This window comes from Lytechinus pictus, chromosome 1 (genome assembly GCF_037042905.1).
Source record: "Lytechinus pictus isolate F3 Inbred chromosome 1, Lp3.0, whole genome shotgun sequence".
In the NCBI taxonomy this organism is placed as follows: Eukaryota; Metazoa; Echinodermata; class Echinoidea; order Temnopleuroida; family Toxopneustidae; genus Lytechinus; species Lytechinus pictus.
Window position 1 is genome coordinate 12,166,443 of NC_087245.1, and position 14,362 is coordinate 12,180,804.

At 35.5% G+C, this 14,362-nt stretch overlaps 1 protein-coding gene across 5 annotated transcripts in view; it reads right to left on the bottom strand.

Moving 5' to 3' along the window:
• The window catches only part of LOC129255145 (sialin-like), a 63,575-nt gene that overhangs the window by 29,199 nt on the left and 20,014 nt on the right, over positions 1-14,362 (bottom strand). The gene's annotated exons all lie outside the window — the stretch shown is intronic.

Consider the following 14,362-nt stretch of genomic DNA (forward strand, 5'->3'; position numbering starts at 1 on the left):
AAATCCTGTAAATTATTACGTTGAAGAATGTAAAAATACAGCATCTTCCTTTTCTTTTAAATTTAAAGGACCTTGCATTTGGAATTCTCTTCCCCGTAACATAAAAAAGGTTTCATATTTGAATTCCTTTAAAACCTAAAAACTTTCTTTTAATTCAACCTTTCAAAATCTTAATTTAATTCACCCCATCATATTCCCTTACTATTATAGGTTTACAAGTCTTGAATTTAGGATTTTATATTTTACTGTAGATAGGGACTGCCTCGACAGAACCTTTGGTTTGTTCTTTTGCAGCTTCCCATTTTGTGTTCTTTTGCAGCTTCCCATTTGTGTTCATTTTATGCATGTATTCTGTAGCCTTTGTACAATCTTAGCTTTCTTATCTTATTTGCATCTTACTATGTATATTTCTTTCTGTTTTTTTTTTCTTTACTTCTTGTGTTTTTGTTCATATGCTCGATATAGTTTAATGGATTTAAATAAATCAATAAATGAAAAAGGGAAAAAAGGTGTAACATATGATGTCATTTTCTAAATATCATGTCGTTATCCATCATAAAGTTAGATTCCCACTCGCTTCTAAGAAACCTTTACACACGTGCCATGCTGCACTAACCCTCGCGCACAATCATTCAAAAAACCCTGTTCACATTATAATATGACCGGGAAGTTTTGGGCTCTTGCCACTCTTGGCCACCACCCACTGTTATACGCCCCTGAGCTTAATAATAGGGAGTTTTTCGTTTCCACGACGCATGGCTGATTTAAGAACACAGTAAATGTATTGAAAATGCCCATCAAATAACAATGAACAGCTGGGAGGGCTTTGTCGAAAATCGGTGAGCCGGTGTCGGAGGCGAAAACGTCCGGCCAGTTTAATCCGTCTGCGCGGACGAAAAATCCTAGAGTATTTCAGCGGTTTTTGTCCGCGGGCAAAAAGACCGTGTTGAGTGGACAAATTCTCCGCCGAGGGGCGGACGTTTTCTCCATGCGTAGTCTTTGTTTTTCAGTCGTCATATACACATAAGGATTCATGTTTTGCACAGCCTGTCAGCCTCTCCGTATATTGGACCGCGTATTAGCGTACCATGCAGGAAAACTATACCCCCAATAGGGTTAGGTGTTTACTTAAGGGGAGTTAGGGGTAAATTTATTATCAGGCAAGAAGGCGATCCTCATGTATATTCTATAAATGCGGTGCTAGTGTTAGGATGATTCAGCCGTTTGGGGGATTCTAGAGTATTAAATGCTTTACATACACAACAAACTTTGCATTAAAGGTCATAATGAGATCACTCATTATCAGGCAAACATTTTACTATTTGCCCCCAAAATCACGTTTTCAGAACTCCGAACTGTCTGAAAAAAACAGTAATGTACTGTAACTCAGCTGGATGTTATACATAGGCGGATCCAGGGGGGCCGGGGGGCGAAATTATTTTTCCCACCGAGTTCTGGACCAACATATGAATATTCATGACTTGCGTCTTCGCACTGAGAGTACGCATGCGCGTGGACTTTGCCTCGACCAGTGCCGATCGTAAGCATTCACGTTGCTCAGAATGAATTAGCATCGTCAAATTACCGGTAGGGGGCCTACCCTTACATAGTTACATAGGCCTTATAGGCTTAGATCTATATATACATCAAATTCTTAAACACTTATCAAACTAGCTGCCATTAATGGCAAGACATGTGCTAGGGTAGGGCTAGCTCAGGCTAGCGCATTAACTTTACCTCAAATCTGGACCTGTCTAATGCCTAATACTAATAGGAATAGCCGACTAATGCCATGGTTAACTTCGAACTTGTTAATTCCGAACTTTACGTTTGATTAGGTTTGGACCAATTTTAGCTTATTTACCATGGTTTAATATGTCTGGTCCGTATACAGAACCAGTCCTAGATCTAAAAAAAATATCTTAGTTCTAGTCTAGTCTCTAGATCTAGACTCTGATCTACGCGCTATCAGCATGGAACCACTAGTGTACCAAAGGGGGGGGGGGGGGCAGACTGCCCCCCTGACGAGTCACAACTGATCCAGGGGACGTGCCCCCCCTTGAGAAGCCAAATTAATAATTTGTAATGTCAAAATGCAACGAAAAAAGACGTTTGTCCCCTCTTTTGAACGTGAAGATCTTTTCTTTTTTTTCTTGTCAAATTTTTTTCAGCTACGAAATCCTTAATTTTGGGTGAAGACGGGGATCAAGATCACTGACGTTAATTTGTGCCTGACGTTAGAATACGTTCCATGCACGCACTGGTGTACCTAGGATTTTCCAAAAGGGGGGCAAATTTTTTAGAGGATATTTCGTCCGCGAAAAAATGTGACAAGCCCCCCCCCCCAAAAAAAAAAGGGTGTTCACCCCAAATTATGGATTTCTTAGCTGAAAAAAAATTGACAAGCAAAAAAAAAGAAAAAAGATCTTCACGTTCAAAAAAGGGGACATACGTCTTTTTCATTGCATTTTTACATTACAAATTATCAATTTGGCTTCTCAAAGGGGGCACGTCCCCTGAATCAGTTGTGACTCGTCAGAGGGACAGTCTCCCCCCCCCCCCCCTTGGTACACTAGTGGTTCCATGCTGATACAGCGTAGATCAGAGTCTAGATATAGAGACTAGACTAGAACTAAGATAAAAAAAATTTAGATCTAGGACTGGTTTTGTATACGGACTACACATTTTTAAACCATGGCAAATAAGCTAATATTTGTCTAAACCTAATTAAACGTGAAGTTCGGAATCAACCAGTTCGAAGTTAACCATGGCATTAGTCGGCTATTCAGTTTTGTAATCAAGGCTCAAACCTCCAAGGCCAAGGCCAAGGCTTTAATACCCAAGGCCAATGCTTCAATACCAAAGGCCAAGGCATGGAAACCCAAGGCCAAGGCCTGAAAACCTCAAGGCCAAGGCATTTCAAACTTACGATATACAGAACAATGAACTAACAATACTTAGGCGGCAGACATCACACATGGTAAAATGTATGTGAGCGAGGGGACTGAGCGAGAAAAAAAAATTAACCTTTGTACATTTAAAACAAAAATAATTTCATGATAGTGACATATTAAAATAATGATATAGTTACCTGTGTACACATAATCCATAATTTTTCTATAGGCGATTTACATTGCAATAATTATTATTATCACGGTCATCTGATCCTGGCATTCTCAACGTATGTTTTCTCCACTCTCTGGGACAGGGGCAGCAGAAAATTATTATGGGGGGGGGGGGGTCAACGCCAAAAAGGCACCCACTTTTCAAAATGAGTTTTTTTGTGCAAACAGATACATGCATTTTCAAAATGAGATTATGAACTGCGTGAAGTAATTGTGTGTTTTATAGAAATTAAGTTGAGCAAAGGCTTTCTAAAGTGATTTTTAATTATAAGATAGATATTTTGCTTTAGGTTTTACTTCTCGGCGAGAAAGCATAGCGAGCAAGCGGTTTTGAAAAAAAAAAAATTCTGAAGTTGTAAAACTTGATTTATGGTCAATTATGGGGCTAATCATTGTTGAAATTTCCTTGCGCGATGTTGCCAGCGCGAATCACCAGCTCAAACTTCTTGACATGTCGTGTAATAAGACATGGAAATTATTTTATTCTGAGCTGGTTTTGTAATCATGAAAAAGATGTGTATCTAACTAAAAAATAACTTTGCGCTCGCTAATTCTTTTTATATACTGACCAGTAAAGGAAGCAGTTGATTAAGCAGTTAATTACTGCATTTTAAATAAGATACATAACTCACCAATAAAAAATAATGCGAGCGCAAAGCGCGATCGAGCTCAAAAATTTGTGATATTCCAACCTGAAAACTGGACATTCTAAGCATTTTTTTGTGAACGGGAAGAGAACGAGTACAATAATTGATGCGAGTGCAGGAAGCGAGCCAAATATTTGTGATATTTCAACCATAAAGCAACATTCTATACATTTTTGTAACCATTATAGCAGTACTGTACTAAACAATAATTGATTCAAGCACGATTCAAAATCTGTGATTTTCGAACCTAAAATGTATTATGTTTTATTATTAAAGAAGGTATTTCTTTTTTAAAAAGGGCATATTTCATTGGGAAAAAAAAAATCCTACAGGGATTTTTTTTTTTGGGGGGGGGGGGGGCAAGAGAGCACAAAGCGCAAGCTAAAATTTTCAAATGCTTAAACTGAAAATTAGTCATTTTTAGGACTCTTGTCAGTTTTCATATTTTTTTCTGCTAACAACCACTTTTATTTAACAGTTAATTAATCATTAATTATTAATACTTAATGATAATATTAATAATTATTAATTATTAAATTATTGTTTTTAATTATCATTTCTTGAAACCATATTGACACAAAACAAATACGTTGTTAATTTCCTTGAAACTGTAGAAAAATGAGATTCAATGTTGAACGATATATGATTAAAAAGAAGTGAACATTTTTTCCCCTTTGTTTTGTCAATCTGACCCAAAACAAATATAACATTTAGAAGAGAGATGGAGAGAGAAGAAGAAGTCCCACCACCAAGAATAAACTTAGACAATGGGGAAAGGGAAAGGAAAAGATGGAGTAAATGTGATATTATTTTTTAAACAATCTATTGCAAAATTAGCTTCTCTTATAGAAAGAGGGGGACAGGTTTTGTTCACTCGCTCGCTTCAATCGCTTTCTTCTTTTTTTTTTTACAGAAATTTTGCTCTATATATGCCATGATTGGCCTCTCAAAGTTTCTGGCTCATCATGCCATTGAAATAACCCATTTGGATATGACAAAATTGGAGACTGTGTTTAAGTTTACCAAATCTTTTCAGAATATCATTAACACTTAAAACATTCTTGTTGGCCAAAGAAAATAATACAAGGAAAATCCTAATGGAATAGAAATCAACCTTGTTATCGTTCTTTAGAGTTAGCTATGTTTAAAGTATGAAAATTGTTGTCAAAATTGCAGTCAGATGTAAAAATTATTCTTGTCATCAAAGCACTATTATCTTGATCATGACCATTATTATTTGCTGTCATTATCATCATATGATTACAACACATTACCAATACATAATGCTATTTTTCATAACTGATTTATTCTTTGTTTGAATTTCTTGATAATGGTGACAATTACAATTGATGACACTGCTAGTACACTTACTACTGCTGCTGCTACTGTTACTGGTGATTGGTAGTATTGACCATTAGTGTTATTAAATATATATATAAAAAACAATTGAAACATTTATAATTACTTATTTAAAACAAATGAAAGTACAAAATACAAAATGCCTTGAAAAAGCCTTAAAATTTCAAGGCTCAAAATCCTCAAGGCCAAGGCCCTCTCAAGGCCAAGGCTTTGAAAAAGTAGCTAGGCATTAAGGCGCCTTATTAAAGGTCAAGTCCACCCCAGCAAAATGTTGATTTGAATAAATAGAGAAAAATCAAACTAGCATAACACTGAAAATTTAATCAAAATCGGATGTAAAATAAGAAAGTTATGGCATTTTAAAGTTTCACTTATTTTTCACAAAATAGTGATATGCACAACTCAGTGACATGCAAATGAGTCAGTCGATGATGTCCATCACTCACTATTTCTTTTGTTTTTTATTGTTTAAATTATACAATATTTCATTTTTTACAGATTTGACAATAGGGACCGACTTGACTGAATCATATAGTATTAAACAATGCTAATTCCACATGTTTAGGGAGGAATTAATCACTGTTTCACTTGACAATGAGGAGAAAATTAGAATAATTAATATTTCATATAATAAAATATAAAAGAAATAGTGAGTGGATGACGTCATCAGTCTCCTCCTTTGCATACCAACCAGGATGTGCATATAACTGTTTTGTGAAACTTTAAAATGTCATAACTTTCTTATTTTACATCCGATTTTGATGAAATTTTCAGTGTTATGCTTGTTGGATTTTTCTCATTTTATTCAAATCAACTTTTTGTTGGGGTGGACTTGTCCTTTAAGGCCAAGGCCGAGCATCAAGGCACTACGACGCTGATTAGTACTAGGCATTAATTAGACAGGTCCAGATTTGAGGTAAAGTTAATGCAGCTAGTTTATTAAGTGTTTAAGAATTGGATACATATATATATATATATATAGATCTAAGCCTATAAGACCTATGTAACTATGTAAGGGTACCGGTAATTTGACGATGCTAATTCATTCTGAGCAACGTGAATGCTTACGATCGGCACTGGTCGAGGCCAAGTCCACGCGCATGCGTACTCTCAATCCGAAGACGCAAGTCATGAATATTCATATGTTGGTCCAGAACTCGGTGGGAAAAATAATTTCGCGGCCGGGGGCCCCTATTGGCGTTGCAAAAAAAAAGGGAGAAAAAAGAAAAAGAAGGGGAATGAAAGGAGGAAAAAAGAAGAGGAGGGAGACGAGTTAATAAGATAAGGTCAGACTTGGAAAATGATTTAAAATATATATTTCATGTCAATTTATTAAATTTTCGTTCGCGCTTCGCGCTCGCATAGCCTGTTCGATGAGTTACATATCTTGCTCAATAGGCTGATATGTATTTCGCTCAAAATATCAAGTTTTGAAGTCAATATACAAAACATATTTCAGCTCGGACATCGAGCTTTTATTATTTTGTTTGATTTACAAATTGATTTTTCTTTAAGTGCTCTGTAAAATGTCCGTATTATGGTGTGAATATCATTTGCAGCTTTTTGCGCTGTGCGCTCGCATTATTTGATTTGCCAAGTAGGCCTATAAATATTGTCTTTGTTTATTCCATAAGATTCTTTATATATTAATTCTGTAACAAACTATCCCCCTTTTATGACAGTTTATAAAAAACTTCGTCTCGCGATTTGCGCTCGCATTAATAGTTTAAAAACATATCAACTCAAATCCTATTCATGATTTTTTTTTCTAAGTGCTTAAATATCTAGTTTTCCGGCCTCTAATTTCAACAAATTTCACTAACTCATTAGGCTTATTACATGTACATTAATAAATATGATAATAAAATTGTCATGAATTCCTAATAACTTAATTGTCCCTTTTTCAGAAAGGAATATCGCGCTTAGGAAGAGGAATAGGAAGATATTCATCATTTTCATATGATGACAAAATATCCTTAGGCCTAGAATATCCAGATCCTAGGTCAAAAATAATAATAAAATTATCAGCTCGCGGTTCGCACTCGCATCATTTATTAATTGCTATCCACATACACTTCACAATTTCTCTACACAGTGCTTTAGATAGTGCTTAAATTCACCATTTTCATACCGGAATGTCAAATATTTTCCGCTCGCGCTTCGCGCTCGCATTATTGATTTTCATGATAAAAAATGAAATGTATTCAGAATGTCCAGATTCTGTCTAAATCTAAAACACGCGCACACATGTTTATTAAGATACGTAGCTTGATCTTTATTCAAAACGTGCTGAAATTATCAAGTTGCGCTCGCATTATTAATGTCTAGGAAGATACCAAATTACTCATCCTTTTTCATGATTTACAAAACATGAACAGATTGTCCCATTTTTAGGTCTGAAATCTCATTTCTTTTCCGCCCGCTTCAATTGTTTAATTATATACCTTTACCGTTTATTTTTTACCGTTTAAAAAGTGCTTAGAATGTCAATTTTTTAGGTCGGAATGTCAAAAAAATTTCAGCTCACGCTTCGCGCTCACATTATCTAAAAGTTGAAATATGTATCGTCTTAATGGCTAACTGCAAATCGTCCTTTACAGGTCTCTTTTCGATCAAGCCAGAACCCATAGTAAAATTGTCTGCTCGCGCTTCGCGCTCGCAGTAATTATCTAGCTACATACGCATCTTGTTCAGGTTCACAAACATTGCCCAGAATATTCAATTTTCAGGACAAAATACATTAAATTCCCAAAAAAATTCAGCTCGCGCTTCGCGCTCGCACTATTTAGATAGGGCTTATGAGATGATAACATTGATAATGTTTTATAAGAAAAAAGCTAAATGACTGTTAGGACATCGGCGTTTTGCCCCCCCCCCCCCCCACCCCCAATTTTTCACGATCAAGAAAATGGGGTGAAATATAGGCCTATAATTGTTCAAATGTTATGACAAAATCTATCACAAACTTTGATTTTTGTAATTAAAATGTCAAAAATTTTGCTCGCTTGCTTCGCTCGCTCGCAAGCGATATGCTGTATCGAGCCCCCTTAAAATATTTGGCTCATTATGCCACTGAGACAACTCCTTCAAATAAAAACAAAACTCAACTTTGAGCGGCCGATCGGGGAAAATATGGGTGGGAAAAAAAAATCGGCCCCCCCCCCCCTATTGGCGGAAGCTGGATCCGCCCCTGGTTATAGACTATAACGCTGAAGCAACGTAACGCACGGGCACGAGTGCACCGAATCTTTTGAGGCATTAGACATCTCCCTGGTCGATTGAAATCATTGCAAATAATACCCTAGACTACGAAATTACCCGACGCTGTCAAAATATAGTTCAGTTCAATTGAATGTGAAATCATCCCATTATTTCAATGATAGGGAAGGGGCACTCGGGGCAGCCATAGCAGTAGGCATCCGCCAATATCACTCTTCTAATTTTAAAATAGGCACTGGCCTCAGAATTGGCCTTCTAACATGTCTAATTATTGGGATATCTTTATAATGATATAAGTAATAATAAGTAGATGTGTGCTACTGTTATTGTATTATATCTCCATATATATTGTGTTTATTATTATTATCATTTTTATTATTATTATTATTATTATTATTATTATTAGTAGTAGTAGTAGTAGTAGTAGTAGTAGTAGTAGTAGTAGTAGTAGTAGTAGTAGTTGTTGTAGTAGTAGTAGTAGTATCATTAGACCCATTTTCATAGAAAGGCTATTTATCAAGCAATATTTTGAATTTGTCCCTTTGGAAGTATATTGGCGAATGCAGGACAAGTGGGATATTATTAGCATACTGCCAATTAAGGTTTCAAAAGGGGCAAATAATGAGTGGGGGTGAGGGATCGAGGGCGCTCGTCCTATGCGTCGGCATTTGACTCCCCTTATACTTTTATAAGTACATTTTATGAATAAAAAATAATATAGAATAAAGAAATAATAATAATAATAGGCATTTATATAGCGCCATCTATCTAGAAATATTCTATTCCAAGACGCGTTGTTATTATTATTATTATTATTATAAACAATATATACATATACATATATATATATGCACATATAATATACATATATATAATGAATAAGAAATAAACAAATAAAAATAAATAAATAATAATAAAAATAAATGATTCAGTATACATTAATTGTATACAGAAATTATAAAACGATTAAACATATATACAAAGAGAAATTAATAAAACACATTTACATATTAAGTTCTGAATTACATTACTTTGGGAAAAAACGATAATCTAATATGAATTCAGAAGATATTTTTTTTCCTTTGAAATTTTGTATTGAATCACATTGTATAATATTCTTTGAAAAGGAATTCCATAATTTTGGACCAGTAAAAACAAATGCTTCTGTGCAAACGATGTTCTATTCAGAGGTAAATGAAAGGAACTCGTGCTTATGAATTGTATTATTGTTTACAAACATATCATTAAAAGGCAACGGTAATTGTTTATTGATAATCTTGTACATTAACTGTCCGAGTTGAAAAGAATATAAATCTTTAACCTTCAGGACTTTATTTCTCAAAAACAGAATATTTGTATATGTGCCCTGAATTCTGCATGACTTATAATACGAATCACTCTTTTTTGTAATATAAAAAGTCTATTAATTTGAGAATTCGCTGCGTTAACCCATGCAACAACTCCGTAATTCAAGTATGGTAAAATTAACATTGAATATAATGATAACAAAATATTTTCCTCAAACCTTAACTAATATTTTGTATTATTCTTTCAGCTATTTTTACAACAATTCTTTTTTAAGGGATCCCCTTTAAAATGAATAAAAGTGGTTATCTATCTTTTGTCCTTAATACCTATATGCACTATTTGCCCCCCCCCCCCCCCCCGATTCAACGATTCTATAGCCACATAAAAATGTATGAGTGGGACCAAAGGCCTGCTAATTTTGTTGATTCACACGCAACAAGTAACAGTAACACAAACTACTTGCAAATTAAATAGGCTAGTATAAAAACAAACTCATGTAAAATTTCACGATTGAGAGAACACCTACGAGAAACAGTGGATTGTAATTTACAAATATAGTACCGAATATCTGAAAAAAATATGATTGACTTGCTTTTTCGCAAGGTCTCACGCGCGTAAAACATTCCCCATAGACTTGTGTGTTAAAATGGCACTTAACAAAAATTCATAAAAAATAAATGTGAAATTAGAGGGTCGAATGTTTACTACCTTTGGATAGGATATATATCTGACATTCCATATCTGCCCAGAGAAGGGTATCGTAGCCAGCTCATTTTAAAAATAAATCGCCATTCATGAAGATAACTATGATGGGATCAAATTCATCAACTGAAACAGTAAAATAGCCCCAATTCTTCCGCCAGTCAAAAAATAGTGCCAAATCATTGATATATTTTCCCAATTTGGGCAAAGGAAGTTCAGTAGTTACCATTTCTAGAATCAGTGTAAGATTTTGAATCATATTCATACATTTTTGTCAATCAGCAATATCAAATTGAAAAATTTCGAATGGGTTGGGTCGAACGAATATCTTTAGCCCTCCTGATGTAAGTAGGCTCATGGCACCTATATTATATGACCTATGAATTTTATTTTTTTTAATAGCTTCTTTGCTATTCTTTTATATCTGTACACTTACACTAGCACAAAGAAATGCATTGAAAATGCTTATTTTCTATGCAATGACCCATTTTAATGTGCTACTCATACATGTTATATTCACTATATGGATGTATACATATCCTTCCTGCATATAGCCCAACAGTGAATGCAATGACAATATATAGGCCCCTATTCTCCTTGTAATATAAAGGTGTATGTAAATTTGGTGTAGATATCAGGATACCAGAACTGCCCCAAACATAATTACCAGATATACATGAGATTGAATGAGGAAACAATAAATGAATGATAACATATTATATTACTTTAGTACATTTGCATTTGAACTATTATATCAAAATCTTCCTAGGGCTATTGCCTATCAGATGTAAGAAGAAAGAGATAAACAAATAGATAGAAAGAGGAGAGAGAAAGAAAGATAATTTTATAGATGTCATGGCTTATAAAGAAGGGGGGGGGGGGGCTAGACTAAGATTGGATCACACAGCCACCCCCCTCCCTCCTTAGTTGAGCACTATTAGATACCTTACCTTACTCTGTGCCTTTTTCTAAATACCTTCTTGAAGGTACCACTCTAGTTCTCTTCAGTAAAGTTCAGAAAGTTCTATCTCTAGCTCTCTACCCCATTCCAAAGAACAATTTTAACATGAGCAATTTGTATAGGTCTTTCTAACATTAAGTAGGTGATCATACACTAGCACAAACTAATGATGAATCAGAACATAAAGAGGCCTAGACTCTCATTGACCAGTCTACATGCATTCCTAGGCTTACATACACATACCTACTAACTTTACCTGATATAGCCTTGCTAAGCCATTAAATCCATTTTTTGCACCACTTGATGACTAAACATATTGATATCAGTTAGAAATTGTTTGCTTCTGAGGGTTTTTTGCAGGTATTCCATCCACTATAGGGAATTCGCCTGTATTACTTGTAGGTCTCACGCGCGTAAAACATTCCCCATAGACTTGTGTGTTAAAATGGCACTTAACAAAAATTCATAAAAAATAAATGTGAAATTAGGGGGTCGAATGTTTACTACCTTTGGATAGGATATATATCTGACATTCCATATCTGCCCATAGAAGGGTATCGTAGCCAGCTCATTTTAAAAATAAATTGCCATTTATGAAGATAACTATGATGGGATCAAATTCATCAACTGAAACAGTAAAATAGCCCCAATTCTTCCGCCAGTCAAAAAATAGTGCCAAATCATTGATATATCTTCCCAATTTGGGCAAAGGAAGTTCAGTAGTTACCATTTCTAGAATCAGTGTTAGATTTTGAATCATATTCATACATTTTTGTCAATCAGCAATATCAAATTGAAAAATTTCGAATGGGTTGGGTCGAACGAATATCTTTAGCCCTCCTGATGTAATTAGGCTCATGGCACCGCAAGCACTACACGGACACCATTGTCAGATAGCCTGTGATTCAGACACCCTAAAAAAACGTAGCTTGCGATACAGTCGCCGAAAAAAATCGTAGCCTGTACTCCAGTCGCTGAAAAAAAAATATGCGGGCGTAATCTCCGGAAAATACGGACATTTTCAGCGGGCAAAACGTTTTTTCCGTCCGGGCGGACAGAAACGCCTGAACGATATCAGGTTTTTTGGTCCGTCTTCGCATTTTCGGGCGTTTTCACTGCCCGGGCATAACAACCTGCTACACCGGCCACCCAAATTAATGTATTTTTTTGTTTTTGAATATCATGCCGATCCGATATCCGAACCGATTTCGATTTTAGGAGCAAAACTTCCGAACCGAACTCCGATCCCGTTATTGCTCTTACTTACAACCTATACTTTATGCCCAAGATCAAGGTAAGTCAAGGTAAATAAATAATGTTTCTGAAATGATATTGCATGCCACCTGTGCATTCTAAAATTTGAGTCAATAAAAGCGTTATACAAAATTTAATCGATCAGGTCTATGTGAAAATCTGTACACATTTCGAAGCGGTCAATCACTCGCTCTGCACATATACTACATAATGTTCATAAGTAATGATTATAGTCGTTACATTCAGCTTACACAAAGTCCATAGGCGGCCAGGGGCGAAACGGAAAATGGAAACGATAATCACCACAGGAGAAGGGGAAAAGAAGAAGAAATATGAGAGGGAAAGAACTGTGACTGAAACAAGAAAAAGGGTATGATTGGAAAATTGATATATGAAAAAACTTTCAGGACATTAAAATTTTCGCTCGCGCATCGTGCTCGCCTTGCTTGTTGACTGAAATAATAATCTGCTCATGCCTCATGAGGATTACATGGGACTTGAAATATCCCGTTTTCACGTCTATATGCACAAACTTTTTTGCTCTATTGCTTGTGATGTTTAGTTAGATACGCATTTCATTCATGAATATGATGATTGCTCTGAATGTTCAATTTTCAGGGCTATAAACACATGCAATATAAAAAAATAAGCTAGCGCTTCGCGCTCGAATTATGAATTTCGGCCTTATAATTATAGATCTAAGATGGCTAACTTACAACTCCTGTCTTAAGTTAGGACTATTATACCCCCTCGAAAAACCAACAACAAACATAAGCTTATAGCGGAAATTGTGGATGAAAATGTTTTCCATACCCGGCCCTATTGACGAAAGCTGGATCGGCCCCCTGAAATTCTGAAACCTAGATATATGTCGCTATTCAAGCTTAAAGGTTGTATTATACACCCCACTTCCCACATACAAAGGACTTAAAGGAGAATGAAACCCTTGAAACCAGCTGGATCCATATCAAAGAGAAAATCAAAGAAACATATTGTTGAAAGTTTGAGGAAGATTGAATGAATAATAAGAAAGTTATGAGCATTTGAATATTGAGATCACTAATGCCATGTAGATCCTCCCATTGGCAATGCGACCAAGATATGTGATGTCACACACGTACAACTCCCTCATTACTTTAGTACTTATTTCACTTATATTCTCACTTTTATAGAGTCTATCACAAGGTGAGGTGTTCTCTTTATGAGAGGACAAGTACAAAGGTTTCACAACATTATATCATTGATGAATCGTTTGTCATATGATTAGAATGAGCAAAAAGAGATGTTTTGGGGTATATTTTCAGCGTCCTAAAGGGGAGAGTTGTTCATCGGTGACATCATAGTTCTTGGTCGCATTGCCAATGTGCGGATCTCCATAGCATTAGTGATCTCGACATTCAAATGCTCATAACTATTCTATTGCTAGTCCTATTTTACTCAAACTTTTGTTGATCTTATTCTTTGATTTCTCTGCTTTCCCAAAAGCTAACTTGCTCCAAGAGTTTCATTCTCCTTTAAGAAAGAGGAAACTAGTTGACCATCAAGCGCGTCGAAAAGGAGAATCGATAGATTAAAAGACAGTGGACGTGGATTCAAGGGTTGGGGAACAACCGAATTCGCCCTCCCCCGACCTCAATCCACTTTCATTTGCCCCCCCCCCCACCGGCTCTGATAAAAAAATCCTGGATAATATCTACACATACTGCATCTCTCATATCATTAGTGGGCTGACATGATATATATATATATATGTATATATAATGTATGATATATATGTATAATAATAA